The following is a 21,377-nucleotide window of genomic DNA, read 5'->3' as shown; positions in this document are numbered from 1 at the left end:
CTCCTCCATAAAGCGCTTACCAGCACCAGCCTTGTTGCTAAATGTCATCAGGTGAGCCAGTTGTATAGTCCGCCCGTCTATAAATTTGTGTCTCTGTTTGCACCTAACGTCACTTTGTCAGTACTTCAACAACTAGCCCGGAAATAAGTTATTCTTATGTTTCCTTTGTTCTTATGGTGAAAGCTCTTCGCCACCCGTGCAAATATTTGTGTGGCGTATGATGACTATTTGTTAATTGAGCTCAAACTAATGTTGCGCTTGTTGTTGCGAAGTGTGAGCAACGTTCGATATAATATCTGGACTTGTTTAATAAGCCACTTCAGATAATGTTTTGCTTCAACCTTGGTGTTGTCTGCTTTATGTTCGCGTACTGCGTACACTGCTGTCTGTGTTAACGTTTGACTTTATATCATATAGCAAACAAGAACGTTCGTAGTTAAAGAAACAATTTAAACGGCCTTTGCTTGTAGAATTTATCGCTATTACCCCCCTTTTATTTATTACTTCTTTGTAGTTATTAAATGCCTCGTCTTTAAATTTTCGTCCATAGTTTGGGAGTGTTAAAATGAGCGTATAAAAGTGATGCGTTGATCTACGTGTAATTAATACACGTAATCCTGCTTAGCACCCACTGATGTAGAAAAAAAACGTTGTACGTATCCCCGCTAGAGTAACCATTGTCGTGCTTAAAACAGTGGCCAGCTCACTCTTTTTTTCTGTTTAATATTGCTTGGGATTACTGCTGAGCTCTTCGGGACAATTGCGTGACTGGTAAAGCATAGGCACAGCCTCAATGAAACCGACATACTGGAAATATTACCACGTTAGTTTTTTTGGTGGTCAAACACAACATCAGTTTTGGGTATCTTGACACGTCTTCCTGCGTCGTACGCTTTCTTCACGGACTCTTGCGCTTGGTGCGAACGTTCTCACAACCTGGCGCAGCCTTCTTGTTAGAGTGAAGCTATTATAGCGCGTTCATACCCCATAAATAAAGGTATTGTATGCGCGCGAAGCCACTTAATTGGACGCGAGATTGTTTTCTCGTTGAATTACGGCGCTGACACACAACGAGAATCGAAGGAAAGCGTGAGAGGTCAACTTGCGACCCTTCATTTCCGAGCGCTAATGGTGGCTACCGTCCAAAGCCATCGGCACACCCTTTCTGGCCACCGCGCTGATACGGATAGGTCATCTGTTTCAACCATGCTGCTCCCATGCAGGCCGAGAGGTATCCGAGCTATCTCCACAATAGCGCGGAAACAACTCGATAAATCACACCGCATTCTGCTCCAGCCGCCGTATACGACGCTGCGCGGGCCTCGGGCGGCAGTTTCTCCCGGGAAACGGATGCGGCTTGCGTGTAACGCGCTGCGAACACAGTGCACAGCAATGCCAGCCGTGGAGCGGCTTCCACGTGTCTCGCGGTGTGTATCGCGTAATTGCTACTCCACCGGCCGTGACGCTACTTTTGCCCAGAGCGAACGAGCGTGTGAGGCCTCTAATTGGAGGAGCATGAGGCGGCAGGAATCGCCCTTTCACTCTCTCATCAAGGCGCGTGTGAGCACTTTTCCCGCTCTCCACGAGCATTTTCTCGCGCCCCGCTCAGCTCCAAGGTTCGGCAGAATACCCGTTCTCTGAGCATTAGTCGAGGCTTTCTCACAGGCGAGTTGTCGCAGCGGCACTGCCTTGTTATCCTTCCTTTCAACAGTCCGCGGCATCTTGCTACACCACCGGATAAGAATGGCGTACCGAAGGTCGAATTGTGCGCAGCGCGAATAAAGAGTGAAAAGAAGGATAGGAAAAGAAACCACGTGCTCATTTGAAAAAAACAGCCCGCGCCACTCGGTCGACTGTGTTGTTCTAGACGCGGTGTTTCGTTCATGGCCGTTAGCATGACTGAGCGAAAGTGGGCGAAAAGACGGAACTGTCACCTAAAACATCAAAAATGGCTTAACGGAGATATGCGATATCCGTGAGTAATAAGTAATATAACTATCATATTAGCAAAGTGAAAGTAATGCAGGAAAAGATAGCTATAATGGTAAGGAACAAGAAATGAAATTATTGTTGATAGAACAAACCAAAGAAAAATAGATCGGATACAGTTACAAGGCGATAGATGTGCACGTAATGCATAAAATAAAAAAGCTGCTTATGCTGCATATTAGGCTCTGGTACATAAAAGCGGGATTCCTGCGCTCGGAGTAATATGCAGTTGAAAAAGAAATACTTTGTTTGCTTTTGCTACACTGTCTTAATTCGTGGCAGTCTCCGCGGAAGCAGCCCTACAGAATCGTTTACAATCCTGTTCTTAATCGTAGTTACATTACGAGAACAATTTAATCACAAGTGCTGAACACGTGTGCTACGGCTTTCTCTCTGTAACGAAGATAAAAGCACAGGATCTATAACTTGCCGGAGTATCCACTAAGGCAATAACGAATTCTTAAAGCGAAAACAACAAGGAGGAAAGAAGTTCATGACATATGACGCCTATTATCCGATGTGCGCCTTAGAATTAAGACCACAGAGTGCTAGGGTGCTCAAAGGTCCATCTTTAAATTCAGACCTAGTAGCGTGATTCATTTTGAGAAAGGCTTAAAAACGAACGAAGACACTCAGCATGGAAAGACAGTTACGCAGTGTTCTCATGATTGGAGAAAATTTTTAATTTGGTGAAAATGTCTTGATTTATATTGAAGATAAAGACAAAATAGAAAACGTATGCGTGGCACGTGCCAACATCTTGCACCGCCGTCAGCACAAAAGAAGGCCGTCATGCCAAAGAGAAAGTACAGTCTTTCAGGACGACCAGAGATGGAAGTTTCAGTGTTAGCGTTGCTTCCTTAGCATCGGCGAAACGCCTTTTGATGCTCTCAAGTGTAGGTGGCCTGGAAGTCAAGCCATTCATCCCAGAGTCGTACACGCGAAACATTGGGAAAATAAAACATGTGCCTCTGCAGTACACAGACGATCAACTCCTAGACTTCTTGAAAGACGCAGGAGTTATATCGGCACGCAGACAGATAAGGTATTCCCGCCAAGAAGATGGAGCAGTGAAGTCATATCCACTTCACACGGTAATCTTGACTTTCAGAGACGACCGCCCTATTCCTGGAAGAATTTACTTGGGTTTCACCAGCCACCCTGTCGAGGAATACCTAGGACCCGCACTTCGCTGCTATAATTGCCAGAGATTCGGGCACATGGCGAAAACCTGCCGTAGCACACGTAGATGCAAAATATGCTCAGAAGACCATGACCACAAGCAGTGCAAGTCACTTCTTCAACCTAAATGTGCGAACTGTGCGGGGAACCATGCCGCCTCCTTCTCAGGCTGCCCACAGAACAAAGCAGCGGCGCAAATGCGTAGACATGAACTAATTCATGGAAGACAACCGCGACGCAATGAACCCGCACCAAACCTCGAGATTGTTCATCCAGTGCCAGATCACCCACCTCAGCGGGCACCCGAACCACCACAGCCAAGAGCACCAACAAGATATCCCTCCTCTAGAGAACAACCAACAGTGCAATCAAGCGACCAATCAAGAGGATCACAGTCAAGAGCCCAGTCCTATGCATCAATACTACGGAAACCCAGAGGACAACAGGCAGAAAGTAATACACAAGAAAGCTCCTGTACTCCCACACATTTCTCTCAGCGACCTTACGCATCCACTGCAGAAGTGACACCAGGTAATAGCGAACATACTACAGCATCGGTGACACAACTGATTTTGCCAATGCTTTTCGCAGCTCTTAAGGCAATCCTATCTGCTTTGCCGGAAGCAAACAACCTACCAGAAGTAAAAGCCTTGTTGCCTCTAGAAGCACTGTTGTGTCAACAATCCGGGCCGAAACTGCGGCAGGCACTACATGAATAACCGCTACAAAAATGTCTCCATATTTCAGTGGAATGCCAACAGTCTTCGAAGAAAGTGCGCTGACTTTCGTAAACTGCTTGTGCAATACAACTTCCCAATACTTTGCATTCAAGAGGCGGGAATCACTGACGACTTTCGCCTCTCGAATTATGTGATATATAAGACTTCTCGTCAAGGTGCTCTTAGCAGAGTGCTCCTGTGCGTCAGAAAGGACCTACCATCTTATCAAATTCAGTCCAGTGATTCAGACTTCCCGGAATTCATCGCATGTAAAGTATCCTTTGGCAAGCTCTGTATAACAGTGATTAATCTATATCTACAACCTTCAAACCGGATTTCAGTAGAAGCGCTAGTGGATATATTCAAAATAGCTCATTCTAATGTATTTATATGTGGCGACTTCAACGCACACAACATCATCTGGGGCAGTGATCACTGTGATGCACGGGGTAATGTTATTGAATGCGCCATAGATAAATGCAACTTGACTGTTTTAAACGATGGGTCGCCAACATTCCTTCGTGGATATAATTACTCAAGCTGCATAGATGTTACCCTGTGTTCACATGATCTAGTGAATGGTGTGGGATGGACAACAGATATGGAAACGCGCGGAAGTGATCATTTTCCCATTCTTGTTAACCACCCTAGCATGCGCTATGATATCAGGCGTTACAGCAGACTAACCAACTGGCAAGCTTTTCGATACCGCCTAACGGATCAAATTAACCAACATGCAACAGTGGAAAAATTTACAGAATTTTTGCAGGATAATATGAACATATGCACAAAGAAGGTCCCAATACCAAAAGACTATGCTGCAGTTGACGGAGAATATGAACACCTAAGAGCCATCCGACGCCGATCCGAAAGAGCTTACCGACGGAGCGGAAGTTTAGAAGCATACAGAAACGCTCAGAAAATACACAATGTAATGCGCAGACGAATGGAAAGCTTAGGCAAACGGCGCTGGCGCGATTTCTGCGGCACGCTGTCTCCTCACACGGCTGTCCCACGAATTTTTCTAGTAATTCGTTCTTTAAGCGGACCTGTAACACAAAGCTTCCCATTTCGTGCTCTCGCTGTAGCCAGGGACACGTGTGAAATATTAGTTGCAGATGAATTTTGTGAGCTAATTTCCAGATCTGCCTTTTCATCACAATGTGCAGAATTTGATATTTCAGTAGAGTTGGCTAAGCGAAAAATTACTGCTTGCTACTGGGCCCAACATCCTCAGTTAGATCACACTTTCACATTAAACGAGCTCCAATGTGCAATTGCATCATGTCGCGAAAAGTCCGCTGCTGGGCCGGACGGCATTACGTACAATATGCTAAGAAACCTCGGACCGACAGGTACAAATGCGCTCTTAGACATCTATAATAACTTATGGATAGAGGAAACTGTACCTGACTCTTGGAAAGTCGCTCGAATCATACCAATTTTAAAACCTGGTAAGACGCCCTTGTGCCTTGAATCCTTCCGCGCCGTTAGTTTGACAAGTTGTTTATGCAAAGTAATGGAGAAAATGATTGACGCGCGACTTCAATGGTGGTGTAATGAAACGAAGGTGTTGTCCAACTACTTAGTAGGTTTTAGAAAACATAGATGCACAATGGATGCAATATTAGATATAGTAACCTGTGTGGAGCACGAGCGTGCACGTGGAAACATGACGATAGCAGTATTCCTAGACATCAAGAGGACATTTGACACCGTTAGTCACGTTCATGTTCTGCTAAGCATGTTGGAACTTGGTCTGTCTGGCCGGTCCTTGCGATGGATTTCTGAATTTTTATCAGGTTGCAAAATATTTGTTCAGACGGGTGAAGGAAAGAGTTCTGAACATATTGTCAAACAGGGAGTACCACAGGGAAGCGTACTCAGCCCCTTCCTTTTTAACTGCGTCATGGCTGATTTAACGCGAAGACTGCCATCACAGTTAAAGTTTTCACTGTATGCAGATGATGTGTGTATTTGGACATCTGGGTCTAAAGCTCAACTACTCCAGATGGCATTGCAAGACGGCATAAATATCATCAACCAATTTTTGAGAGAAAGAGGAATGGTACTATCACATGCAAAGACTGCTGTATTGCCCTTCACTCGGAAGGTGTTAAAAAATTTCACTCTTAATCTGGAAGGACACCCTCTAACGATTGTCACACAGCATCGATTTCTTGGCATAATACTTGATAGGCAGCTATCCTGGGCACCCCACTTAAAAAAACTCGAAAACGAGGTCAATGCCATAGTGACTGTACTTCGCAGACTTGCAGGCACATCATGGGGCGGATCAGTATCGTCCATGCTGACTGTTTACAATGCATTAATACGACAAAAAATTGCATATTCCGCGCCCATCTTACACGGACTTTCCCACACGTCAGAAGAGAGACTTCAAAGACTTTTAGCTAGAGGACTACGCCTGTGTCTAGGAGTTCCACGAGCGACTTCGAGTTCTCTTGTAATAGCTGAGGCTCGCCAATCACAATTTCCAGTTATGCGAACTACAGAAACATGCCGGCATTATTTCCGCCTTCAAACCCAGCATAAAAACCACCCATTGGCTTTAGACATAATGAATCGAGATAGAAGTTATGTTCATATAGAAATTCAAGAAAATCTTCACATATTGCCAGAAAATGAATTTTGGAACTCAGACATCGAATATCCTCCATGGCTGCTTGCAGTTCCAAAAATTGAATTATCAGTAGAAGGGATATTCAGCAAAAGAGACATGTTCATTCAAGCTGCTCAACAACTAGCACTATACCAGATATATATGCGGTATTCAGGATACACACACGTCTATACAGACGGCTCCAGTACAGCAACCTCTTCAACTTCATCATTCATTATACCGCACCTCAACAAACAAGAATCATTTAAGTTATCTCGTGCGACTTCGTCCACAACGGCTGAACTGTTCGCAATCCTATGTGCGGTAAAATTTATATTGTCAGTAGCAGAAGCGCAAAAATGGGTAATTTTCAGCGATTCACAGGCGGCACTAACATCACTCTGCAGCACAAAGGGGAAAACATTCAGCGACAGTGTAATATATGAAACACTTAAATACCTCACAAAGGCAAGCGAAGCAAAACATGCAATAGCATTCCAGTGGATACCAGGGCATTGCAACATTCCTGGCAACACAGCAGCTGATGAAGCAGCACGACAAGCGCACCTGAAAGATGATACGGCTCCGCTCCCAATATCAAAGAATGAATTACGCTGCATTATAAGGACAACGTCTTTCAACATGTCTAGAAACACTTGGTTTGACCAGAATTCTAAGAGCTCTGACTTATATCATATTGATCCATTTATTGAATTCAAATTTTCATTGTCATTAGATAGAACTATGGAAACGCTTATTCATCGATTAAGGCTAGGCACTGCCTACACAAAGCATTTCTTACACAGAATTGGCCGAGCGGAAACCCCCGAATGTGATTGCGGATTTGTAGATGAAGATATATATCACCTCCTTCTAGATTGCCCACATCACGACACACCAAGATGCCGACTTAAATCAGCGCTAAGTAAATTAGACCGCAGACCTTTCAGTTTAAGGAAACTTTTGGGCCCTTGGCCAACAACGGCCTTGCAGAAGAGCGCTTTAAAAGCACTAAAGACTTTCTTTGAAGACAGCGGCATCGCTGGACGCTATTAGTGCTTTCATTGCTCTGTTCATTTCAATGTGACCCTATATATCCATCTGTTTGGGAATTATGTTATGTTGACTGCTTTGTTGTGACTGTGAATGATTGTTTACACGATGTATATACCACCCGCTGACTAGACAATGTGCTATTAGGCAACAGTATCGTTTGTACTTTTGATACTTTCGACTACATAAGTGTGGAGACATTTGCCATGTATACTGTATGTACCCGCTGATCCGCTGACTAGAAAATGTGTTATTAGGCGACAGTATCGTTTCTACTTTTGAGACTTTCGACTACATAGGTGTGGAGACATTTGCCATAGTCTTCCTGTGGAAACGTTGCTTTATAAGTCCTGGTGCTTGTGTGAAATGATTATTTGATATGTAACCGTGAACCCTGAATGATGTATGACGGAACCACCCAAGAGATAAGGAGTAGCCGGCGCCTTAAATTGCGCGCCAACATCTCCTTATATCATATCAATAAAAAAAAAAGGCCGTCATGATACACCAAAGTGTTCTGTTTTGCCACGATCAGTTTTCTATTTGTACTTTGCGATAGTATTTAAGTCTTATTTGCAATTTCACCCTTGTCTGTATAATGTCATCATTGACGCCGTACGTTCTGTACAGTTACGGGTGGTAAACTATTCTATTTAGCTTTGAAATGTAAATAAATAAATAAATAAATAAATAAATAAATAAATAAATAAATAAAAAATTTCGCATTTTTTTGGCTACAGGTTTTACTGGCACCACCAGACGTCACCAATTTTGCAATAATACCTAATAAACTTTGTTGTTATAGTTACATGTAGCTATCGCACAGTCTTCTAAACAAATTTTGGGGAAGTGGGGGAGGTACATCGCAGTCAGGGCAGACCACGTCATCGAATGTCCTCGAGTCGGAATGACCACGAGTCGGAACAAAGAAGAAGGCTCAGCAGAACAGCCCTCGCCTGAAACTCAAGAACTAGACAGGACTCAAGCAAGCCAAGAACCAACGGAACCAGCAACAAGAATCGAAGATGACGTCGCTGAAAAGTGGGAAGACTTGAACCGGAGAACACTGGTCAACCGGGCGAAACTGGCAGCAAGCACCAGGTGTTTTCTGGACTAAGAAGACCACCCACCTCGGGAGGGCAAGGACAAGATCCTGGCCTGCTTTTTCAGTCAATGCACATATATTTACTAATTAATTAATTTCGGGGCAGGCTGAAAATGCTGAATTGAAGGCGACCAATCCTCAGGAGAGGACCACGCAGCAGCTCTCTCTCGGGTCTAGCAACAGCTTCAAGATCTCCGTCCACATACTACTAGCGAATTGCACTGGTTTACTTGTTCCCCAAAACTTTATTTACGTACTGTGAGAGAACAGTGTAATTCGTGGCACATTAAAGGGACTAATATCTCGAAATTGAAAATAGTCGCAGTATTCGGACTACGTGGAGACGCCTTAAAGGCCAACAAGTTTCAATTATGCAGTAGAACATGGCTCAGAGAAATATAGGTTAACACATTTTGGGAAGTTCACATTAAGGGATAAGTTCTGCTGACCCTTGGTGCGGAGCACACTCTCTCTACTTTACTCTTTTTCAGAATAAGTATTTTCCCAAACACTCGGGATATTTATTAGTTACAACAACTCTAATAGTTCGTCTTTAGAGAGAGAGAGAGAGAGACGGGAGAGAAGCAAGGAAATGCAGGGATGGTTAACGCTATGCACGTCCCGTTTGCTATCCTGCACTGGGGAAATGGATGAAGGGGAGACAAAAGAAAGAATGAAGAGGGGCAGCACTAGTACTGCGCACACTTGTAGGTGTGCACTAAGTCTATAAACGTCTTTACAGTGCTCATAAATGATAGACTGCTCAAAATGCCGTCGTCGTTAGTTCAGCGAAGCATCATGCCCAGCCAACGCTTTGTTGCGTTGAAGTTGTCTGCGTATTCTCTAAAACGATTGGATGGATTAGAAAAAGAGTCGTACGCTTGTATATTGCCTTCTTCTGAGACACTGACATCAATGTTTGGTGAAGCACCCGTGTAATCAACATAAAAGTGGCTCAGAGGCTCACCTGCTGCAGCACTTTGTAGCTTTAATGGTTGAATAAGAAAGGGAAGCAGGCCAAGTTTGCCTCAGGGGTTATCAGCGTAATGAATAAAATCGACGAGTAAACGTGTCATTCTAACACACGAAAACTTTCGGCCATCGAATCGTAAAGCTCCGGTTGACGCACTGCAGGGAAACACTCCACGCTGGGACGCCTCGTTGCTTACGGCCACGTTTCGCGTCGTGTTGTACGTTCGAAGGACAGACCAAGTGACGTGCAGTTACACACATCGGTTATCATTATTTCTGACTTTGCGTCTCGTCGCCAAACAAATATAGTCGCTAGCAACAATAGCAGCTGTCGCTGCATATTTACCTGTTAGTCTGTTGGTTTTGTTTATCTGACGTACAGATGAAAGCTCTAAAATAATTTCTCGTGAGTACGACACTGTACATAACATGCTCGCACTTGGATTGCATTAATTTAGGTATACGTATCGCGTGTTGCAGTAGAATATGGTCGGACGGTGACGGAAGTGTAAAAAAAAAGTCAGTTATACTATTTCCATTCAAATGCGTAATAATTAATGCTGTCAGTAGCTTGTATCAATTCGCGGTCCAATTGTCGAAGTTAGATACGATTTCTGCGCGGAACACATTTCACGAGCTGTTCGTAATATATATTTCGTTTTCTTTTCCGGCCTTCTCATGAAGCAAGTTGAACGCGTGTTTGCGATTCTTCTTTTTTTTCTTTTAATTAGTCAATATTAATTCCCCATAGCGAAAGCCACAGTTTGCGCCTACACTTTCCATCGTCAGCTCGATTTGGAGCGACTGAACCACCATATTCGGCGTTTATCTCTCCCCATAGGTGGCCGGCCTGTGAAGAGGGGGAGATGGAACAAAGCAAACAGAGGGGGCCACTCGTCGTGTCTAACTTGCAGGCAGTCGGTTCTGTGAGAAAGTGCGCCGTAATTAACAAGCGACCAAGATGCTTACAAACAGCGTCTCGCTGAGAAAAAGTTAAAAATGAGAAAAGCGCTTCCGATGGGCCGTCCGCCGTTCTCGGTTCGCACGTGAGATGGCTATCTTGGACCGGTGCGTCTTTCTTGTTTTGTATTGTGTTCCGCGCTGCTCTGCAACATAGATGTGGCAGTCAGGCTTTTAAGGACCGCCTTCCTGCGATCGATTCAATGGCTTTACGATAACTGTGTTTTCTTTTCCTGCACAATCGTTTCTAAGCACCACGCGGGGGGGAGTCAACGACCGCGAGGACGGGCTTCAGTCGTGCGTTATCACCAGGCCCTCTTGCGCACCTGACGCTGCTGGGTAGTTCGCTGGTTTGTACTGAGCGTTATTCGTGAAACTTCTTGTTGCGTGTCTTGGTAACATAACTGGGATTAATGCTTTTGCTGATTTCTTCAAGCACACATCTGCGAATCGAATAAGAGGCCAAGAATTTTGCCACCATTTGATAGTGTGAACCAAAAAAGTCAAATTTAAATACTTTTTCGGTACTGTGCCGCTGTCGTAAACCTCAGATGGGCACTAAGAAAGCTTTCACAGGTCGGAATCATCTATTCTACAAAATAGAAAGTTTGAACTAAGCACCACAAGAAATAAAACAGGGCATTCCTTTCCATCCCTTATAAGAGCTTGCACTGTGTACTTTTATATAGTTTGGTCTTGTTGACTCTATACTTGCTGACATTTACTTGAGCCAACGCTTGCGAGTTTATTCTTGCTGTACCTTCAGTTTTCTACATCGCTTTTTAATTCAGCTTTTGTATGTTTCATATAAGAAGCGCCTCCAAAAAAGAAAGGATCAATAGTCAATGTCATCACTTGTCTAGTCGGCTTCCTTTATCTCCGCCGTGTGTTGTTTAAACACAGTTACTCGTTTTTGGATTGTAAATGACCCGTTTCATTCGAGACAAGTAAATGAGTACTGTGTCGCGCACATCGACATGGCCCCGTGCTTTATGGTACCGACTTTTGCTTAGCCTTGTTGGAGAACATCCCAGTTCTTTCCAAGTTGTTATACAGGCTGCGCATATCACTTTCTGTGACATATATATAGACAGAATTTCATGCTCTGATGTAATTGTGACCCGCACAAGTATACACATATCACGAGAAATACACTTCTTTGCTCAAGTCAAATATTTAGTTTAACAGGTACGGGAATTATTCACTGCTTCCTCTAAGTGCAGATGCACGAAATTTTAAGCAACGTGTAAAGTGAGCCTAAATTAAAGAAGCTGATTGTACTGAACGCACATTCTTTGCAGCTAGTTACGCAAGTAAAAATGAACAGTAACAATGTCAGCTTTAAATCTCAAGGACACATCTCAGCACAAATGCAATGTGCTGCCTGTCTCCTGTACGACCTTGTGATAATTCCACACAATTGCTGAAAATCTTGTTTCAGTAGCTTTTCATTAACCCTGCATGCGTACTTTCTGCGGCCAAAGAAAATGGAGGCGGAACTGGTGCCTTGAACTTCCATACTTCGCCTGCCTGCAGAGAGCGGAAAATGGACTCTAAACGTGATGAGAACAGGATTTTTTCGTGATTAATACACCGAGCTGGCCTGTAAGAAGTACTGCATTAATTCTCATGAGATGAGCGCTCCGTTTCATGCTTTAGCGGAGGACAAGGACGGACTACCGCCAACAGCTATCTCTTGGCAGTGCATCAATGCACGTAGCAGTCAGTCTTATCATAGTGAAATCTTGGAGCCTGGACATTTAACCTGAACTGGCTGGCGCCAGTAAAAATGGTTGCGAAACCAAGGCGGTTAATTTTGTAGCAGTCTCTTATATCTATCACGCCCATCCTAGTAAAAGAATTCAAAAATATCCCATAGAGATAAAATATCGGCTCAAAATGTCGCGGTGTAGAAAAAGAAAGCTAAAGCTTTAAATGAAATACACGAGTGATATTGAGCAACATAATCTTGAAGATGTGCGCTTACCTTGTTGTCTAGCTGTGCTCACACATACTCCTCACTGAAGGAAGCCCTAGATTTGGATTGCACTCCAGATAGCTTGAATAACCTCGGGGGAGTCCTTCAGCTGCAATCTCGATATCCGACGGGGCCTGAAGTAGCAGTCTTCGGCCAACCCGAAGGGTTACGTTGAGTAGCCCAATGCTTATTAAATAATGAAAAACGGGGGTGACACTAGCCCATCAGAAAAGATGTACAGATGCCGTACGTAATCTTCAGTAGTACAGACACAGAATCTTCGTCATACAAATGAATGAACAACTCATTGACTGCTCCTCTTCATTACGGCAGTCACTGTACTTCACCAGAAAACTGCCTTCGCCTGTCGCAGTTGTCAAGGCTGCATGTAAGTCTATGACGGCGGCGCTGAGGAAAGCTGAAGCAGCCAAGGTTCACTGTGTGCCACAGGGCGGCAGTTCGCTGCGAAACCATAGAACACTGTCTCTCCGGAAGAAGTCGGCTCGAGCACCAAGGTCAACGTGTCTGGCCGCCCACCGCAAAAGCGTGGCTTCACTCGTGGCCGTGGCGAGCGCGTTTCCTCTCCGGCAGCCCAGCTGTGGTCGACGGGTGCACAGAAGGCGATCGGCAGGCCTACGGCGAAGCCGGTCGTGGCGTCTCTGCGGGATTCGCCGACTGGCCGACTGGCATGTTGACTGGTTGGGCGCTCAGCGACGTTTCGGTCCGCCAAGTGCTCTCCCTTCGAAACCTGCTGCCCTCTCCGCCCCGTCGCTCATCCTCTCTCGCAACCCTCTTCGCGCGGTGTGTGTGTTGGTAGCCCTTTATCGCGCTCTCCTTCTAAACCCTGGGCCCCCTCCGCCACCCTTTCTCAGCACGCTCTTTTATTCGGGAGGCCTTTGTGCAGCTCTTTTTCAGTCTCGCCTCCTCTCCCGATTTGGCGCACATTGCTACTCTTCTTTGTTTTCGTTTCCTGCCGGCCGTCGGCTCTTCTGTTTTTCAGGCAACCTTCTGTTTCTGTATGGGCTTTTTTTCATAGGGGTCTGCAGAAGGGAAGTCCGGTGACATTTGTAGTTTAAGCACGGCCGGAGGTAACTTATGCGTTATTTAGTATGCACATAAGATAATTCAGCAAATGAATGCGCAAAAATTTGCCGACTTGTGTCTATTATTTAAAATTATTACTAAGTATATTCGCGGCCCTTAGGTCGTTTTGGAATATAGTTGAAACAAAAGTACTAGAAACACAAATAGCAGGGCACAACATGCTTTTCAAGCGCACTTTCAAAGTCACTCAGGCCTGAAATAAAGACAATGGAGCTGAGCAAGTCATTCCACATATTACGAATTTGTGGAATGAAAGACTAAAACTGTTGGCTTGTACATCAATGACGAATGGGCACTCTATGATGATGGTCCTTTGTGTCTGTAGGTCTTTATATGTATGTGCTCTTGCACAACTTCTATTCTAGCCGTGCTAGAACCATCCTCTCCATTAGTTTTCCGATGCAACTGGCAAGCGCAATTGGTCGGTATGATGCAATGTCTACAGGTGACTTGCCAGGCTTGAGCAGTGGAATTATGCGACTGGTCTTCCATTCTTGGGGAACCGTACCTGTCCGCCAGGAGCTGTTGAATAGGAGCAGGAGCACTTTTCGAGCCTCATCACCCAGATTACACAGGGCACGGTAGGTTATACCGTCGGGGCCTGGTGAAGATGAACGCTTGCACAAGGCCAGTGCAGCTTCGAGCTCGTCCATGGAGAAAGGACTATCCATGCGGGAGTCGCGTGAAATCGGTGAGTGGCGGAGCGTCGATGTTCCAGCGCAACTAGTTTCGCCAGCAATCCTCCTGCAGAAAGCTTCCGCTACGTCAATCTCGCTGCATTGTTGGTGAAGGGCCAAAGACTTAAAAGGGTGGCGCTGCTGAGGGGTTCCACGGAGACCACGAACAGTTCTCCATATGTGAGACAATGGTTTTCGTGGATCCAAAGATTCGCAGAATGATTTCCATCTTTGTGATGCAAGTTTGTCCATGCGACGCTGAATTCTCTTTTGAGTTCTTCTGGCCAACCTCAAGTCATTTACAGACTTCGTGCGCCTGTATCTTCGCTCTGCACGACGACGAATTGCACGAAGCTTCTCTAGCTCAATGTCGTATTCGGTGCGTGTGGACGTTCTCGGAAGTGAATGTTTCGCAGCCTCTAGGGCACCTTTTATGATGTCCTCTAGGCTAGTGGCCAAGTCATCACGACAGCCGTCTTCGACAATTGACTTGAACATTGGCCAGTCGATGCATTGTGTGACGGCGGCTAACCTGGAGTCCGTCAACCCTTCAACCCTAAGATAAGTGGGTAGGTGGTCACTGCCCCGCGTTTCAATATCCGGAAACCACCTGACCTTTCTAGTGAAGGAGCGTGAAACAAAGGTCAGGTCCAGGCAGCTACAGTAGGCAGTTCCACGTAGAAAGGTGGGGCGTCCATCATTTAACAAGCATAGTTCTTGTTCGGAGGCAAATGACACTAATCTTCTGCCTCTCGAGTTTATCTTAGAACTTCCCCAGAGATGGTGGTGGGCATTAAAATCTCCAGTAATCACCAAAGGCTGCGGAGTCGCTGTGGTGATTCGCCGTAATCTCTCGCAGTCCAACCGACTTGAGGGCGATATGTAGGCTCCAATTAATGTGAAAGTGAGCTTGCCTTTCCTCACTGTCAGACAGACGTATTGGTTTTCTTGGTCAGGCGACACTGGGTGATGGACATACGTAAGATCACGTCGCATGAATACGATGATCTTGCTGCATTCTCCGTGGGTGGCGGACATGAAACATTCATACCCGGACAGTCTGATGTTATCTGATAGGGGCTCGCAGATGACGATGACTGGGAACTTATTCGTGAACACAAACTGTCGAAAGTCCGACATGCGTGACTTCAGTCCTCTGGCGTTCCACTGAAATATCGACGCGTTTCGGACTTCGTCACGAAACGACGGCTTCTGGAGAGCCATGATTTTAACCAAGAGCTGCAAGTACTGGACTCAAAGTGTCCAGCACCTGTAGTGCGCTTTGCGCAGACGAAGACTTCATGTTGGTAAGTATACCGCGAATGGCACTCATGAGCGACCGCAGAATGTTGATGACCTGGAGATCATCAGCCAGCGTCGCTTCAACAGTGGCAGAAGCCGTTGAAGCCGGTGCGTTTTGAGGTATCTTAGCAGGGAGGTGTGCCCTCGGTAGCTCAGGCCATTCTTCAGGACGAGCAAGGCTCTCCTCTTTGTTCGCTTTCCTTGTATCTGTCTTGGTGGCGCAGTGCGGAGATGCGGCAGCCCTTCTGACTGTAGCTGGCGTGTACCTATCTTCAGTTGCGGAATTTCTTGAACGTTTTCGGTGTCGATGCCGACGTCGCCGAACAGCGGTAGCAGCCTCTCGATGCGTCGAATTGTCGCGCACCATGCGTTTTAGAATCGTGAATTCCTTCCGCATCCGCGGGCAATTCTTTGATGAGGCCTTGTGAGGACCACTGCAGTTCGGGCACTTTAGAACATGTGTGCTGCAGGCGTCTTCTGAATGGGACTCTGAGCACCGCGGGCACACTACACTGTTCACGCAGACACCCTTCACGTGGCCAATCTTGCAACATTTGAAACACTGGAGGGGCTTCGGTACGAATGGTCGTACTGGATGGCGGACATGTCCTACTTTGACGTGGGAAGGAAGGCTGTCTCCTTCAAACATAATCTTCACACAGCGTGTGTTTCCCAATCTGGAAATTCTTGTAATGGAATTGCCTTCTGTCGTTGGCTTTATCAGCGTTGGCAAGTCGTCATTAGGAATGGCAACGTCGACGTCATAAATGACGCCCGCAGTACCATCGCCGCCTGTAGGGATCATTGATCGCACCTTTACGTTGTCGATATCAGTTATATTTCGTAGGTGTTGTAGGGCACTACGATGTAGCACATCAACTGCCAGGACATTTTTCCGCGGGTTTATTCGCACGTCTTTAATCTCATTTGGTGCGATTCTCTCGAGTAAGGAAGAGAGGACCTGCCTGTTGAGGAGCCGCAAATTGGTCGCCGGGTCCACGGGCATAAAGAGCACAGTGTGCGGCCAGCGCAGCGGTGCACTCTTCACGGTAGAAGCACTTGGCGACGAAGATGCCTGCAGTAGTCTTCTTTTCGCTGATCTACTCATCACGACCTGGAAGTCATCGTCCGACGAGTCGCAGCTGTCCGAACATATCTCAGTGGCCTCGCTGTCGGTATCGCTTGACGCACTTCCACGTTTCCTGGACGCTAGCCGACCTGACGGCTGCACACCAGGAAAGTCCGCGGAGATTTCTTCATCCATTGCCGCAAGGAGGGAGCGGCAGCTCCCAGAAATGCAGGGAAAAAAAGCGAAAAAGCGCAGACAAAAGCACAAGCGTTCTATCAAAGAATCACTTCGTCTTCCTTCAACATTACACCTCGAACATTACCAGGTATACCCAGATGCAGTGGCCGGTTTCAGGCGGGGCCGTTCTTCCATAGACAACGTTATCGACTTGGTGACGTACGTCGAGCACCAGAAGTCCTGCAAAAGATTATCTGCTGCCCTGTTTCTGGATGTTAAAGGAGCGTACGATAACGTAACGCACGAAGCGATTTTGAACGCGTTAGAGGCAGTAGGACTTGGCGGCAAAGTATATATTTGGATACGTAGCTATCTACATACGAGATCCTTTTTCGTACTTACCGAGGATGGCCCGACCTCCCAGCATTACAGTAACCGTGGGGTGCCTCAGGGCGGAGTACTCAGCCCAACGCTCTTCAGTCTAACACTCATTGGACTCACCGACATCCTGCCAAGCATTGTTAGGCTCTCCATCTATGCCGACGACATTTGCATTTGGACGTCGGCTGTGACGCGACTGCAGCTTCGCGCGCGGCTTCAAAAGTCAGCTACTTTGACATCATCCTACCTTCGAGAACAAGGACTTCATATATCATACGAGAAGTGCGCAGCGGTGGCATTTACCAGGAAATCAATGTCGCCATACGTGATATCCGTCGACAGACACATGATCTCGTACAGCACGAGTCACAGATTTTTAGGGGTGGTCCTTGACAAAAATCTCTCCTGGACCCCTCATGTGAACTATGTGAAAAAACGCCTGACAGGAATTTGCCATATGTTTAAGTTCCTTGCAGGAAAGACCTGGGGAGTGCCAATACACTCTATGCTGCAACTGTACAGGGTCCTCTTTATTGGATTCCTGCGATACAGCCTACCTGTCATGTCCAACACCTGCAGAACTAACCTGAACATAATCCAAAGCATCCAAGCCCAAGCACTCAAGATATGTCTCGGTCTACCGCGGAGTGCGTCAACGACTGAAGTTATTGCAGTGGCTCAAGATTTCACTATTAGAACGCACATTAGCATTGAAACAATGCGTGTGCACCTAAGACACTTCGCCCGGAACCCTACCCACCACCTAGCAAGTCTCCCAGTAGATAGGCCCCACACGACCTTCAGTGCGACTGTCTTCGCGCACCGTGCCTCTTTCAGGTCAGGTTACACACCTGCGGCAAGGCCTTCTATTCCTCCATGGTGTATGCGCCGTACTCAAGTGAACCTTACAGTCCCAGGACTTCAGAAAAAGTCGGACTTGCCATCATCAGCGCTCAAGCAACTAACTTTATTTCTCTTGTACGAGAAATACAGCGACTGCACACACGTCTACACTGATGGATCAACTACATCAACCAGTTCCGGCGGCGCTGTAGTTATACCAGCAATGAGAATAACCAAGCGGTTCAAGACTTCCCATGTCACTACGTCTACAGCTGCGGAGCTCGCGGCTCTCCGCGACGCGCTTCAAGTGATAAATACTGAAAGTCCTAGAAAATGGGCAGTCTTCTGCGATTCCAGGCCGGCCTTGCAATGTGTGCATTCATTTCTCCGACATGGAACTCACGATCAGCTCACGTGCGAAATCGCAGAACTTGTCCATCACTTAGGAGAAAAAGGCCATGATATCTCTTTTCAGTGGATACCAGGTCATTGCGGTATCATTGGTAATGAAGACGCCGATAAAGCAGCTCGGACGTCAAACCAAGAAGACCGCTGCGTCCCCATTCCGCTCTCAAGGACCGACGCCGCGAGACAACTTGGCATTCTGGCACGCACGATCTCCTTAGCAGAGTGGAATAATGTACATACAAGACGCACAAGACTGCACCGACTAAACCCATCACTTCAACTCAGACCTCCAGCCGGTGTGCACCGGCGTGAAGCGTCTCTTCTGTGTCGGTTATGGCTTGGAGTGGCCTTCACGAATGCCTACTCAGCACTAATTGGAATGGCTGATAGTCCTGCATGTGATGTTTGCGCATGCGAGGAGAACATTGACCACATATTGTGCCATTGTCCTCAATTTCAAGCCCAAAGACAGTATTTGTCCGACACATTGAGGAAAGTAGACGATCGTCCTCTGAGTGAACAGACAATATTAGAGCACCGTCCCGACCGATCATCGGCTCAGAAGGCAGTGAAGGCACTTTTGTGTTTTCTCAGAACTTCTGGTTTGCTCGAGCGACTTTAACTGAAGTGCTGTCCGTACGCGTACCTACACCTTCTCTCTCCCTTCTTTCTCTTCCCCTTCCCCCTTCCCCCAGTGTAGGGTAGCCAACCAGACTATTGACTGGTTAACATCCCTGCCTTCCTGTATTCTTCTCTCTTCTCTCTTCTCTCTGCACAACTTCTAGAAACTGACTATCATAAATTCTTTGTCCTTACACCAGGCTGTTGAACATAATTTGGTTCTCTGCATACTAATTCTGAAACGTATTCTATGATATTTTTCGTTAACGTCCTCATCCATTCGTTGCAAGTCATTCGGAGTGTTGCTGAAAGGTGCTGTGATGCTTAAAGGAATATGGTGTGAAATATTGTACTTGTAGGTGCTTTGGATGCACTGGGTGAAACTATATTTCTACTAAATGAGGCCTTCTAAATGCTTTCCAGCAGACCAAAACGCTAACGGTATGCCTAATACTAAGCATACAAGGAGGAAACTTCGCTAGTACGAAGCATGGGCAAGATAAAAACAACGGATAAAATTTTAGAAATGAAGGTGCTTAGAGCAAAGGTACATGTGATATCCAGAATGTCTTTTGGGGTACTGCTTGAAACAGTTAGTGAAATTTTAGAATTCTTCCTGTAGGTATAAACACCTCAACGTTTTTGCTTGGAACTTTGCAACCACATACAGGAAACGATCTAAAAAGCCTTAATAGCAAAGATATATCATAAGAAGCCAACAAACACTGACACCAAGGACAACATAGGGGAAATTACTTGTGCCTAATAAATGAAGTAATGAAATGATAAATTAATAGAAATTAAAGTGGATGAAAAAACAACTTGCCGCAGGTGGGAACCGAACCCACAACCTTCGCATTTCACTTGCGATGCTCTACCAATTGAGCTACCACGGCGCTGTTTTCCCATCCACTTTCTTGGGAAATACATATGTGTCCTAGTAGAAGCCTGGGAGTGTTAGCTAGCGCCGCCACTCACAGACCTTGGCGGCGGACGTGGAACGTCCTTGTGGGTTCGGTTCCCACCCGCGGCAAGTTGTTTTTTCATCCACTTTAATTTCTATTAATTTATCATTTCATTACTTCATTTATTAGGCACAAGTAATTTCCCCTATGTTGTCCTTGGTGTCAGTGTTTGTTGGCTTCTTATGATATGACTAATAAAAATCGGGCCCCTCGGTTAACCCCCTTTCTTCTCGTTAACAGCAAAGAGCCACGTGAACGTTCACCGATGCCGGCTGTAAAGCTATGACCCTACGCGGTTTGCGGTCGAGGAGGCCGTCGTTTACACGAACTGCGAAAAATTTCCACAGGAACCGGAAATGCTTCATCGCTAGGAAGATGTGCCTCCGTGTACCGAATGCCACTTTGCCGTAATTAGGACATGATACTGCAATGCCACAAACATTTATCGGCGTTTTTATAAACTGTAACGTATAGACATAAGGTTTTAAATGTATAATGCGCATGCAAAAACTGACAAACGCCTATACTTACATGACTCGCACGAGATTGCACGCTACGCATACTCTTCGGAACTTTTTCGAGAGGATGTCAATAAATTGACAGTGATAGCAAGGTTAAGTGTTGCACTTGAACTACTACTACGGTGTTCTCACTATACGCACATGCGACTATGCGCACAAACCGCGGCGGCGACCACCCAGCTACCTACGACCGATGTCCTGCAAAGACAGCTGTTTGGCGATGAAACAAAATGTTTGTCCTGGGTCCAAAGGACGCAAGTGTACCATAGAACAAGAAGACGTCCAGCGCGCCACAACTAAGTGGTTTGGAAGTAGATTACGCATATAATTTCCCGCGTCTCACACCGACAAAAGGAGTTATTGAGTCAACGCAACTGGTCAACGCCGCTGGAGAATGTGTTCCAAAAGAGTCCGAAAAGCGCACCTTTGCAGCCGCAGTGAATTGACCTCAAGTACATTTTGAAAGCACCCAGCAGGAAAACTGCCAACATGTGACATGCGCTTTGTTCACAGCACTACTCTCACACGTCGCAAAGATGCCTGCGATCTCAATGAAGGATATGCTGGAAGCAGTGCTGGCTCTTGAGTCAGTAACGCTCTGCTATATTTCCACATTCCCTTAGTAGTATAACGATGATTTCTCGGCCACCTGGCCCATTCGGCCGTTGAAAAGTGCTCTTAACAATGCAATGGAACTGCGCCGGTATTTTACAGCGTCTGTGCGAATT

The 21,377-nt window shown here is 46.0% G+C and overlaps 1 protein-coding gene and 1 non-coding gene across 2 annotated transcripts in view; one reads left to right on the top strand and one right to left on the bottom strand.

Moving 5' to 3' along the window:
- The window catches only part of LOC135903884 (kin of IRRE-like protein 3), a 612,412-nt gene that overhangs the window by 119,470 nt on the left and 471,565 nt on the right, over positions 1-21,377 (top strand). The gene's annotated exons all lie outside the window — the stretch shown is intronic.
- TRNAS-UGA (transfer RNA serine (anticodon UGA)) lies at positions 19,987-20,059 on the bottom strand. The gene has a single exon. It is a non-coding gene; the product is annotated as a tRNA-Ser (tRNA).

Source organism: Dermacentor albipictus, chromosome 1 (genome assembly GCF_038994185.2).
Source record: "Dermacentor albipictus isolate Rhodes 1998 colony chromosome 1, USDA_Dalb.pri_finalv2, whole genome shotgun sequence".
In the NCBI taxonomy this organism is placed as follows: Eukaryota; Metazoa; Arthropoda; class Arachnida; order Ixodida; family Ixodidae; genus Dermacentor; species Dermacentor albipictus.
Note: the sequence above shows the minus strand (reverse complement) of the source record. Positions and strands in the feature narration are given on the sequence as shown.